This window comes from Argiope bruennichi, chromosome 5 (genome assembly GCF_947563725.1).
Source record: "Argiope bruennichi chromosome 5, qqArgBrue1.1, whole genome shotgun sequence".
NCBI lineage: Eukaryota > Metazoa > Arthropoda > Arachnida > Araneae > Araneidae > Argiope > Argiope bruennichi.
Genome location: NC_079155.1, coordinates 60,678,653 through 60,693,180, shown reverse-complemented (window position 1 = coordinate 60,693,180; position 14,528 = coordinate 60,678,653).

Sequence of the window (14,528 nt, the reverse complement as noted above, 5' to 3'; positions counted from 1 at the left end):
AAAATTGTATTAATGGATTTGTTATATCTAGAGATATGCAGAAAAAAATATAAATCTTTTAACATTAAAGGGTTTGAATTTTATTTGTTAATAACTCATCATCCGCTTCTTTAAACTCGAAAAGTTCTATACATAGCTAATTTAATCTGAAGTTTATCAATTGGCAATATCAAATTTGGAATGCTTCCTCAAATTTCAATGTTAACACTTGAAAAAATTGCAAATATTATTCTGGTGACAAACCCCTGCGTAAAGAAAAGATGTAATTTTAAAGATCAGTAGAATGTTTTGATTTTAATGTGCAATAATTAGTTGCTGAATGAAAGCCATATGTATTTTCCACATTAATTGTGGAACTATACAATCTATACATATTTTACTAAATGTGTAGATTGTATGGAAAAAAAAGTATGCTAAAAGTTTTTACTAATCTTGCACCTTTTTTTTTTTTTCATTTATTTATTTTGGGAACATTGATTTAAGACTTTATTAGTAACTAGTCTCTTTTAACGATCAACTGATTCGACAAAGATATTGATTATATTTAATTTCAATTAAAATCGCTTAGCTTAACTTCATATCCATGATTCCCTTAAATTATTAGACATTAAATCCCTATTATTTTAATTCTCTTACACATGTTCTGAACATTGTGTGCATGAACTTTTCTAACGGAAATAAACCTCATGACATCATAACGCTATTCAAAGCGTCTTGTAAATTACACACATATTAAACATGAACCTTTTTCTTTAATTCTCAACAATGGGAAAAAAAAACACGCGTTTAAATATCTGATGAAACAATGAAAACAGTTTGAATTTCAGGAAAATAATACACTCAATCTTTGGAAATTTAGAATTTTTTTTTAATTTAAAACTCTAGGAAAAGTTTATACGACTATTAAATTGGTATAAGTAGAAAGACACATTTTTAAATTTTGAAATAGTGTAAAATTCCTTTTTATTCAATAATATTTTTGGAAGTTATCCTGGAAAAATGTCAGATGTCAGCATAATTTCAAATTAATTAAAATTCTAAATAAAATTTCAGAAAAATATCGCTCCAAGATGCACATTTTTATCCTTAAGTGTCAAATTTAATAACTGTATATATAAATATATGCCATCATTATAAATAAATATATATCAAACTTAATAGGTGTAGCCTGTAAAATGTCAACTCACTCACACAAATATAAACACATTCATAGTCAGGTAAAGATATAGATAACGGGAGGGGGAAGTAATCTCATTGGAAGAATATATTATTATCAATGACTTGAAAGTAAAGGTGAGTTCACACGAGGCTTTTTATTGCGCGCAATCGTTGTCTCTCTACTGTTGTCCCTCTATTGTCCCCGTGTGAACAGTTGAGACAACGTTGATGGGACAATGGCTAATAGTTGTCCCGACGGGACAACCATTTACCAATGTCCCGTTGCAGTCACGTGATTTTCCTGAAGTAGGCGTGACCTTCTATTGCGCGCAATAATAAGCCTCGTCTGAACCCACCTTAACGCCCAGCTTGTCAATTAAAATCCTTATCTTAAGATTCAAACTTTCGTGCATGCACTTTCTGAAGGTCAACCAATGTGACCTCCTGCCCCTATGTGACCTTTGGGATGTTAGGAAATATAAATCAAAACGTTAACAGAAAAGAAATGGTGATAATGGAATGCCTGAAAGCAGATGGGCATCGAACAATGAAAATGTACCCTCCACTAAGAACTGAGAAAAAGAATAGAATTGAAATAAGAAGTCTAGAGGATGGGAGAGATTAGAATGGAAAACCAAGAGCGTGTTTAATCGTAAAAGGAATACCACCTCGTGTGGAATTTGACTTAGTAAATAATGTACATAACAAATTGTGTGGCCAAACGAAGAAGACATCAATGAAAAGAATACCCAGAAAAGCATCAAGCCAATCTAGTGTGCCATTTCGTGACCACTTTGTCACATCGCGGAACTCCGAAACATCACGACGTTGCCGTTGCCGTTGCCGTGTGCCATTAATGTTAAAGCATGTGCCTATTTCGAGTAATGCTTCTAAACAAGCAAAATGTTTGCTTCTTTAGCGGAGGAATAGTGAAGCCATTTCGGTACTATTTTATTACTATTATTAGAAATAAATAATAAAGGATTGTAAAATGCTTCCTTGAAATAGCGCAATCTTATTTTATCTTTCTCTTGTGAATCTTATTATTCAAATTAATAAATAAATAAACAATTTAGTTTCAAACTTTTCAATACATTTTATGCTTTGGTTTGGAAAACCTGTGACATTTTCTATATAACAGACTGACTTTGATGAGATTGTGAGGAAAGAAGGCATCATATCAGATGAATTTAATTTGATAAGTAAAGGGATGAAACGTGAATCAAACAATGCCAAATATGGCTGCGTTTCGCTCCTTCAAATACCATGCGATCATAATTATTATTGAAAATAAATTTGAAAACACGAATAATTTAATTTAATAATTCTAAGTAGAATATGTTGTTAACATAAAAGAAATTTACTGGGATAATCAGCGGGGATGCCCCCCCCCAAAAAAAACTTTCTCGAATACTCTCTAATAAATTTGTCATGCCAAAAAACGTCTTACATGTCATTGGCGTACAATAATTACGAAATATTAACTTTTGGCGTTGAATTTAGGAAAAATCGTGAATCTGGATCTATCGAGTCATTCCTGGCGAGTTATTTGGCGATTAATCCCTGGCACACGTTAATATTATCCAAAAATCAAATTTCTGTTTTAGAGATGGTTTTCTTAACCTATTGAAACAAAAATTTGACACAAAACTGCACCCGTAGTGTCAAAATCCCATACCAAATTTGATATATTTAAGTCATTGCATTTTTTGAATTATCGCGTTTACTTGTTTCTGAAAGTACAGACTGACAGACAATCAACCCGTCATTATATTTGTCTTAAAATCTGACAGGTATCAACATTATAGATGTTAAATCTGTTACCAAATTTTATCTATCTAGCTCTCCTCGTTTTTTAATTATCGTCTTATCTTATATTCGAACATCCGGGCAGACGGACTTCCTCTCTGCAGATTTTACAGAAAATTTGATAGAAATCTGCAAATTTAGTGCAAAGACCATATACCAAATTACAACCGTCTAGCTCAAAGCGTTTTTGAGTTATCTTTGTCACAGACAGAAGGGCATTTTCTAAAAAATGTGTTTTTTGAACTGAGGGTGGTCTAAAATGTGGTGATTCGTCAAAATCTGGAGTTTTTTGACGATTACTATACTTTCTGTATTAAAAAAAATAATAAGCGGAAAAGTATAAAAACGAATTTAAAAAAAAATTAGAAAGTTTTGTCTTAGAAATGAATGTATTACAAAGAAAATCCTTATCCGTAGTGATAACAGATAAGAACTTTCTTAGAATAATAATTTGTTTAGGGGTTTGTAGGGTGTTTTGGGGGTTGTTTTTTTAGGGTGTTTGTTGAAAAGGTTCTTTTGAACGCGAATGGGTCAATTCGTTTTCTTATTGAATCTCTCATGCGTAGTGACTGCTAAAGGTAGGAGTGAAAAGAAAATCAAAACACAAAATTGCTTTTTCACAAAGTGAATTTTCTAAATGGAGGCAGGTGTGCTCTTGACAACTTGTTTCTGTTCCATTAGTGCGTATCTAGAATGGAGCAGGTAGAGCATGTGCTATGGGTGCAGTTATCGAGGAGGGGACTAATTCAAAGAATAAATTATCATTAAAATAAATTTAAGTTAATAATAAGTTCTTATTCCTAAAATTTTAAAAATTAAAATGGTTTCAGCAAAATGGGAGAAAATTAAAAACTTTCATAGGCAATAAGGTTTGCCTCGTTTATTAGAAACTTATGGATATTAGCTCATGGATTAAAGCCGATGGCTATTTTATGTTGTAAACAGAATAAATTATAACAGAACTCATATTACCGGCATTTATTTTTTTGTATGAAAAGCAAGGAGTAGAGATTTAAAAACAGAATACATTGTACCATAACTCATATTAGCTAGCTTCATCTTATTTGTATGAAAATCAAAGAGTAAAGATTTAAAAGCAGAATAAATTATAACAAAACTCATATCAGATAGTTTCATTTTATTAGTATGAAAAGCAAGTTAGATATTTAAATCTTTTAGATTTATATGAAAAGAGCTAGTTTTGCTCAACGAATTTCGCAAAAGTAGTGAGTATTTGACAACAACATAAACTAGAGATTATATAAATTTCAAAATCTTTCAATGACGGTATCAAATGTATTTCAGAAAGAAGTTATTTTTCATTATCTACACAGTAAAGCAGATTATCAGAAATCACGTTTCTGAGCTGGGAATCATGAATATTAGAAAATATGATTCACATATAACCGTGACATGTATCTCGCGATAAAATAATGTATGAAAAATACTAATAATAAAATTAAATTTCCCAGCTTTTCTCTTTTAGAAAATCAATAGAAAACGGGGTGGGAGAGCCACAACCCCAGATTAGTTATAAATATGCTTAAAAGATCACATTTATTTCGATCAATCTTTTGAAATTTTAGGTTTGAAAATTTGAAGCATTAGCAAAAAAATTTGAAGCATAACATACATTGAAAAATGTTTGTTAAGATATAAAATGGCGTAGATATAGCAACAAATATTAATCAGATATTTTTACCACACAACGCATTCATAAATTTGTTTTCTTTAGAATTATATGAGTCAGCTCTGCCGCTACTTTTGATGACAGAAGCATCAACTACAAACTGTTAAAGATCTTTTAGGTAATAAGTGCTTATTTTACTTACCTCAGAATTTTAGTGGAGGGGGAGGGGGATTGCGACTTATTTCTTTTGAATATAAACTAACTTCAATGAAATCATCAACACTTTCGTGTCGATAAAAGCGAGGGAAGGAGGTGAATTTACATTTCTGACATCTACAGTCTTCAAAAATTTTCAGAAATAATATATCCGTTTTTATATGCATATAAATAATTTTTACGAAAACTATAACGAAATGCAATTTCACATGTCATAGACAAATTAATGTTGTGTTAACTTTAATACATCTTTGAATCAGATCTTTTTATTATTTAATTCATTGCATACTATTTGTATTTATTTAATTGCATACTTTCTTATTTCATGCAATGTGTTTTAAAATTGTCACAAAATACTAAATATATTATTAAACTTTATTCATTGCAAATTTTATTAGATATATTTAACAATACCATAAATAATTAGGGAGATACACACCCTGCTCGATGCGCTCACCAATTCCCAAGAATCATGTCGTGATTCTTTTAGGATCACGACATGATTCCAACTCGTACGACATATAGTTATGCATTTCAGCTAATAGGAAGTTATAAATACATTCTTTACTAAAAGCATATTTAAATCATTTCAAATTCAATCAGTTTTTTAAATTAAAATTTTCTAGTAACAAAAAGATATATAAGTAAATATTAGAAAGCAAAAATATATAATTCTAAAATGCTTAAAAAACAAACTCGAATTTACTTCTTTTTCCATGTTTCGATAAAATTTATTTCATCTAAATTGATGGACATAATAATAACACTGAAATAATCGCCGAAGATAGTAAGTATTAATAAGATTAATTTAGCCATATTAATCAACCTTTGATGAATACATCTTTCACAAAAGGATATCATATTATTTTAAATTCTATTTGAGAAATAATGATAAGATATTATTAGTGGTTAACTATACTACAAAAGTGGAAAAATTAAATGGCGAATAAGCGTTTTATATATATGTAATGATATCTCTTAAATTAATTGAAATCCTAATTAATTTACTAATTTTATCTTAATTTAGCCCCTACTAACTTCATTCTAAAATATTCTCTTATTTCCTAATTCAATTCTCACTTTTATTTAATTTTTTTAACACGCGCTCTAGAAAACCAACGACCTTAGCATTTTCTTACGCTTCGAGTGAAGGAATAAAAATCCTTAAGATTCTTTTCCCCAAGTCAACATGTGACAAAAAATTCTCTAGTAAAATCTCATAATAAAATCACAGAAGGAAAAAATTTCTCTCTCTATTTTGCTTTTGTGTCACGATATAGACTGAAGCATTTTTTATGATGGTTCGTTTCTTGTACAAATTATGCCTCCAGGGATGAAATAAATCGAAGTTGAAATTTCGAAAGTCTTTTCTTGTCGGCCACGCAGCTGTTAAAATATGTTATATATATATGTAACATAATTTTGGTTGAAGCAGAGCGCAGTTTTGAGGACATAGACGAGACGTTGTACTTTAAATTCCGTTTTATTCTCTCTATAATATCCATATCGAGAAAGCAATTTATTTACAAGCAGACGCAGAGCGGCACAAAAGCAAAAGTAAGAAAAAAGCGAAAAGGGGGCCGTAAGAAATAATCACTAGTCTTATATAACATAGGATTTCCGGCCACGACGGAATACGTGTTTTGACCTCTGATAAGGGCAAATAAAGTATCACTTTCATTTGATACGTAGTACTGATGGCGCATTAGTTTTACAGAGGAATTAATTAAACCGAAAGTGGAATTGGATCACGAAATAAGAGAATATTTTTAAAATGAAGTTACTATGGGCTAAATTAAGATAAAATTTTGGAAATTAATTAAATTGAAATTAGAATTAAAATATCCTTACATATATATATATGTGTGTGTGTGTGTGTGTGTGTGTGTGTGTGTGTGTGTGTGTGTGTGTGTGTGTGTGTGTATTAGCAAAAAATAAATTTAAAAAATATTTATTAGTATATAATATTAATTTTTGTGAGATATATGGCGTTTGTTTGTGATTTTGATTTTAATATAATTATCAGTTACGAAACGGAATTGTGTATTGTTACATGAAAAAAAAAAAATACACCTGAGTTGAAAGTTATTTCCATAATAGCCTTGATGACTATTTATTCGCCAGGAATATTGATGGTATTTGATTTCAATTAAATCTTTTATGGGTTGCTCAATATTCATAGTTATTTTAGCAAAATATTTTTAAACTTCAAATAGAGATAAGAGATATAAGCAGCGTTTTTTTCTTACAGCCTTACATCTGTTCTGCTCTTTGGTATATGAACCATTCCATTAGAATCGAGTCATATCTTGTAGCTAAAAATCTTTTACTATTACCTGCATTATTTAATATCAAACTATAAAGTACGGCTGTGGTGTAATTTCATCTTATTATTTCTATAAAATGCTCAGTTAATACCAGAATTAAACTGATGATGAACAATTTACATATATTCTGCAAGTACTGACACTATGTTGGTTGGATTAAAAAATGTCGATAAAAAATTAAATAGTAAATATGCTGGGGCATTTTCTTATTATAATAAGTAAACATCATAGATGTGGCATGCACCAAATAGTTATGATATATGTTATAAAAAAATTCAATAAAATGAAATAAAAAATAAAAAAAAAATTATTACGACATTATCATAGAAAATAGAATAGAATTTTAATTCCTTAATTTTTAATAATAGAAAATAAGCATGTTATTAAGCATTTCATGAAACAGGTTTCAATTTCACTGCAAAGAATCAAAATATTATTACATATTATTAATGAAAATATTTTTTAATTATTAAAATTACAGAAAAATTTGGATCACAGATAATTTTATATTTTTAAAAAGGTAATTTTTTATATTTTAAGATGATGCAAAAGCCTTTTTGTGTAATATTTTCTGAAATTATCAACAAAAAAGCGCCAAGATGTTGCTTAATTTTTAATTAATTAAAATTTAAAAAAATTATCTCTGAAGTGTACTTTCCTAACATCTGAAAAACATCTGTGCTAGGTTTGGTAGGTCTAAGTAAGCTCTACAAGCAGTCCGATAGAGCGTCAAGACACACACACACACATACAATCGATTTTTATTAGTAGTTGAGATATTATTTAATCTTCCTTCACATAGATTGAAGTTTCATCCCTAAAAACAAAACACTATTTAATCTTATAGTATTAAAGGGAATTCAAGAAAATTATTCTAAAAAATTTGTTATAAAACATTAAAATTGAAATAATTTTGATTTTCCTCAAACAAACAAATATGAAGCTCATAATCTCGTTGTTTTTAAAATAATAAAAACGATAGTAAGTGAGAATATTAAAAAAATTAAATAATATTAAAACCCTTCTAACTGCATTCAGAATTTAATGCCAGAATTTAATGCGGTAACTATTAGACTTACACACAACTCGGAAGGAAAAGAAAAAAGAGAGAAAGAAAGATTGCAACAGACGAAATTCTTTTACTACCTTCTGTTTGAAATTTGAAATAATTCATAAATTCCGTCCCACACCAGTTTTTAAAATTACATACATTTCGTTTCAAAAATTTCAATTCATAAGTATAGCTTCCATTAATTACTGCAAACAGCTGAAATCAATTTTAATTCAAATTTTGAATAAATGGCTGAAAATATTCGACCGGTTTATAGAATTTAGAATCAAAACCTCGGAATTTTTTTTTTTTTTAATTTAAACTAACTAAACATTAAGCTAAATTTTAGCGTTTTTCCGCGATAACTTTCGAAAATATTTTAGTACAAAAATAAATTTTGCAACGTTTCAAAATTTAAAAAAAAAAGTCTTTTTAATGATACTAATTTAGTGATCATGTGAATTTTATTTATATATATATATATATATATATATATATATATATATATATATATATATATATATATATATATATATATATATATAATGATATTTTAAACTCTTAATTTAATCCAAATTAATTTCCAAAACTTTATCCTAATTTAGCCCATCGTAACTTCTTTCTAAAATATTCTCTTATTTCGTGATCCCATTCCACTTTCGGTTTAATCAATCCCTTTGTAAAAATAATGCGCCATCAGTACTACGTATCAAATGAAAGTGATACTTTTGCCCTTGAAAAGGTTTCAAAGGTCACCACGTGTATTGAATTGGCTCCTGGCCAGAAATCCTATGTTATATTAGACTAGTGATCATTTGTTCGTCCCTTTCTGCCTTCTGCTTTTGTGTGACGATGTGCATTCTTGTTAAAATCATGCCTGCCACTTGGAATAGAATAAAACGAAATAAAGATACCAAGTCTCTTCACTGCTTGTTAGCCCTGCATTCTACTTAAATCAAAATATGTTACATATTATTTCGCCGACATTGTTTCATCAACTATCTGGTCGGTTGATTTTTGTTCTGTTGTTCCATTTCTTCTATCCAAAATTAAATAATATTTTGTGTGATATCTGTTTAGTTTATGAGACATGTAAAAAAGTCACAATACCTCGAAATTCCTAAGATAGACGAACTTGATATTTACGTTTCTAATAGCGTTGCGATGTTATGGAACTCTCTGAATTTATAAAGGTTTATGTATACGATAAACAGAGTTATGACAGTTAAAATAATAAGTCTTTAATTTCAGGTAATTTGGTGGAATTTTGGACATGATTTTGCATCTAAACGATTTATGTGAAAACAAATATGGCCAATATTCCTGGAGCAACAACAACTGATCGCCTGAGGCGACTCGTTTCAAATAATCGACAACATTAAAGAATCAATTCTGTAACGTCAACCACAGGTATGATTTCCCTTATTTCTACTTATAGCGAAAGTTTATGATCTCCGGGTATGTTATCAATGTTCCATTACCATCAACCCCTCCTATGTTTTTAAAAAGAAATCTCAAAAGCATCGCCTCATTGTACATACACTTTTTTTTTGGAGGAAAAATCTTGATAGTCTCGTCCAGCCATAACCGCTGTATTGATTTCACCAATTTTAATTTCATATGAACTTATTTAATCGACATACATCCCTAAATGCATTATAAGTTGTCGCCTCCCCCACCCGCTTTCACAACTCTTCATTTCTGAGATATACCGCAAAATAAAGCCTTGATAGAATTCCAAAATTCAACAATTCAATAGATTTCTCCATTTTTATTACCAATTAGCCGCTTTTGGCGACCAGTTGTTTCGGTTGGTAAATTGGTTGCATTTGATTTTGATGAAAGCTCTTATGCACTCTGATATTCATGATTCATTCCGCTTAGTATTTTTAAGCATCACATTGTGATAGACATTAAAGCCGAGTTATTTAAATAGTTTTTCACCGGTTCTTTTCTTGAACGTATGAACCTTCCTATGGCATCACAAAGCTATTAAAAACTAAAGTATATGTGTGATCCATTTTATTCTTCTGTGGTAATGTAGTTTCTCTTTTCGATTTCTCTGCAAACTATGTAAATTATAAGCAGAATTTTTTCCTCCTTACCTTTCAATAATGGGGGAAAATCATGCGATTAAATATTTGAGGAAACAATGAAAGCAGTTTGAATTTCATAATAATTATTATATTTATTGTTAAAAATCATAAAAAACAATAATTATAAAAAATATCGAAATTCAGAAGAAAATTGCAAGTTAACTAAATTAATACAATTAAAAAGACAATTTTTTGAATTTTAAAAAGTTGTAAAACTTTTATGCAATATTTTAGGAGCTATTGTGCCAAATCTCGCTAAATTTTTAATTAACTGACTTTCAAGTATTCAAAAAAATTGTACCGAGGTCCGCATTTTTATCCTCCAAAGTATACCTGTACCAAATTTAATAGCTCTAGATTAATTAGTCTGCCATGTAGTGCACCAGACCTGTAGCACACATAAACACATATTTCTTTATTAGTAGTAGAAATCAGTTTCTCTATTTTGCAAGCATAGTAACCATAGCAACTTGTACCAGTTTGCATCCTTTGGGCAAGCTAAATCGGTATGGAAAAAAAATATAAATATGTTAAGCCATTAGAATTATATGTTTACTATATAAATGCAATTTAAATTGATACTTTCTTTTATTGTGATAAAATGTAATTCTTTAATGTAATTAACATGGCTACATGAATATCATTATGAACAGCTGATCGCCGAATGCTGCTATTCTATTTAAGAAATCATTATTTATTTATCAAAAATTTCTAAGAAACTCTCATATGTAGTGGCATAATGAAAACGTTTTAATAGATGTTTCGATAAGAAAAGCATCACCTGGTATTTGAAACCAAATATCCAATATTCTAGAACAATTTATCGATCTTTTTTAAAAATTTTAACTAACTAAAAACTAAACGAGATTGTTGCGTTTTTTAAAAGATAACTTCTGGAAATATTCCTGCATAAAAATGATTTTTACATCATTTTAAAGCTCGAAAAATTATCTTTTTAATGATACCAATCCGATTATTGTAAATGTTGGCGGTTATATTTAATTAATTTTTATGCTATTACTAAGTATATTTTACTGCATTTTCAATGTTGTAAATGAAATCCAAACCATTTTAATTATTTCATCCAATATTTAATTGCTATTTTGATCCATTGTTAACAATTAAGGGAAGATATCTCTATTTTATATTTATATGTTTTACATTTCTATTATTAATTGAATAAGTAAGTTTCAGTATTATGCATTTTTTAATGACTTTTAAACAAATTTTGCCTTTTCAAAAATCAAATTTGTGTTTTAAACACGTTTTTCACACCCGATTGAAGGGGGGAAAAAAATGACGCAAAACTGCATTTGTAGTTACAAAATTCCATGACTCTTTTGATACATATAAGTCATTGCAGTTTTTAATTATCGCGTTAACATGTTTCTGAGGCTACAGATGAACAGACAGTCAACTCGTAGTTGGATTTAGCTCAAAATTTGACAGGTGTATACACTATATATGTTAAGTCTGTGTACCGAATTTTATCTATCTAGTTGTATTCATTTTGTAATAATTGTGTTAACTTATATTCGAACAGCCGGAAAGGATGACCGGACTTGAACAGATTTTGCTCAAGATTTGATAGAAATCTGCAGATTTGGTGCAAAGACCGTATACCAAATTTCAATCGTCTAGCTCAAAGCGTTTTTTGAACTTAGGGTGGTTTAAAATGTGGAGATTCGTCAAAATTTCGAGCTCGAATTTTTGACGATTACTGTACTTTCTCTATACAACGTATCCGAGAAATTAAAAACGAGCGTCACGTTTTTAAAAGAAAGAAGGAACAGAAGAGAAATTTTCGAACTTACCGCAGGAAATCTGTTCTCTGGCAAAATCTCGGGCATACGACAAATTTAATATATTACTTTAAAAACAAAAATTTCGATGCCAGAAAAAGATTTTCCTTACAAAAAGAAACCAGGCCGTAAAAATAAAATGAAAGTCAAGGTTAAAATAGTAATAAAACGAAGATATGGCTGCAAATATATGAAAAACAATTCCGAAACAAAATAAAAATGAAAAAAAGCTTTCGAAAATAATTTTAAAAAAAAGACTAAATTAACCCCTTCTTCAACATTGGGATATACTATAAACTTTGATATACTTACACTTTGACTCTGTTTTTGCCATCTAACTAGAAAATTCGCTTTTAAATTCTAAACATTCTCATTTTATGACTGCTGATAATTGAAAAATATTTTTTTTTCAAAAAAAAAAAAAAAAAAAAAAATCCGTTGACTTAACGCTAAGCTTAATGCAGGTTATTCTCAACTGTAAATAAAACTTCCAGAAGGAAAATTATTTCTTCTTCAAGAGTTATCAAAAAAATTATTTCCAAGCCAAAGCGAAAGATGGTAATTATAAAATACATATAATTCATTACTGGTAGGGTTTAATTTATTGTAAGTAAAAGAATCAATGAAAAGACTCATTATAAATTTCATCAAAAAGAATGTATTGTTATGAAAGATAAAACTGTATTTATAAAAACAATTTCAAATTTTTATATGTTTTAATTATTCTAGAAGATAAAAACAATTCAAATCTTGGTTTCAATTACAATTTTTACTTTCTGGTGTACATAGTATATAGGGAATACAATATCGGACCAAAAGTTCAATACCGGTATTCGGTATTTTTTAGATCTTAATACCAGTAGTAGAAATTTTAGAAAAAGAAAGAAAACGCAGGTGTTTCTTTGTTTTATTTGCCAGTTTTATTAGAGAGTGTAAATATCACAAAAAATAATTTGTAACTTATAAATTATAACAGCATATAAATCATAAAAAAATAAAGAAACATTTTATTTATTTAAATCACGAAAAAGTGTAAATATCAATATTCAATCTGTGGTACTATTACAAATTTTTGAAATGTGATCTTAAAAAACATAATGCATCAATTGTACTGTCATTAAGCCTGAAAAGTAATTTGTGCAAAACTTACCAGCTGCCGAAAACTCTCTTTCGCCATCTACGTTAGTTGGTGGTACTGTTAACAATGCGCAATATACTTTTTCCAAGTATCTAAATCCAATCTCTAAATCCTTCATCTTCAAATAAATTCATTTCTCGTTCATAATCCTCATAAATTCATTTCTCCTCTGATGGTTTTGGATATAGCTGATTTCTGTATTATATTTTGGTTTGTTGAAATTTTTTTATTTATCGCAAACTCTAATTTTTGTTCGAGACAATTCCTTTTCACTATCGACATTAGTGTCATCATAATCTTTGATAACTGTACCGAATTCTTCTGAATGTGGATTAGTCTTCTTTTTCATTTTTAAAATCATTATAATTATGTAAATACCATAAGACATTTTCTATTTCGATATGCCTTTCTTGCGATTTTTCAATGTAATATATAATACTTCAGACAGTGACGTGTGCTGCTCTTTCAGTGACTGCAACATGAACTTTATTGCTGCATTAGCTGTTAATAAATTAGAATATCTCCGACATAATGCCTCAACAGCCAGTTTTATTGGAAGTAAAGCTGATGCAGTTCTGTATATTAAGTCGAATTCACTATCTGAAAAATTAATTTGCAGGTTTAAGTCGATTATTGCTGTTTGGATTGGATTTCTTGGTTTCAAAAATCGTTCCATCATTAGGAGTAAATAGTTCCAACGTGTTTTAGAATCTAGTATCTAGAATAGTATTTAGAATCTAGAATCTGTTTTATTTTCACTTAGTATATATTTTTGTAATATGGCTTTTTTTTTTTTTCTTTTTTTTACAGGGGAACGTTTAAATATCTTAACAATTTTTCGAACTTTATAAATTATAGGAAGCAATTCTTGATGGGTTAATATTTCATTCTCATTAGCAATATCTTCTTCAACAATTACATTGTCATTATCTTTACTGTCAATATCACTTTCTTCAAAGTCGGAATCCGAAGTTTCTATATCCACAGTATTTGGATTCTTCTGTTTGTTTTTTTGGCATAATACATCTATTCTAATTTCTAGTAAATACCGAAAAACCGGTATTTAAACTTGTGAGTACCGGTATTACGAAATTGTACAAATGCCTCAAAATACCGGTATTCGGTATTGCAATCCCTAATAATATAGAAAAAGTATAGTAATGGTCAAAAAATTTGAACTCGAGATGACGAATCTCCCCGTTTTAGACCTCCTTGAGTTCGAAAAACACATTTTTGGAAAATGTCCGTCTGTCTGTGCCAAAGATAACTCAAAAACGCTTCGATCTAGAGGGGTGAAATTT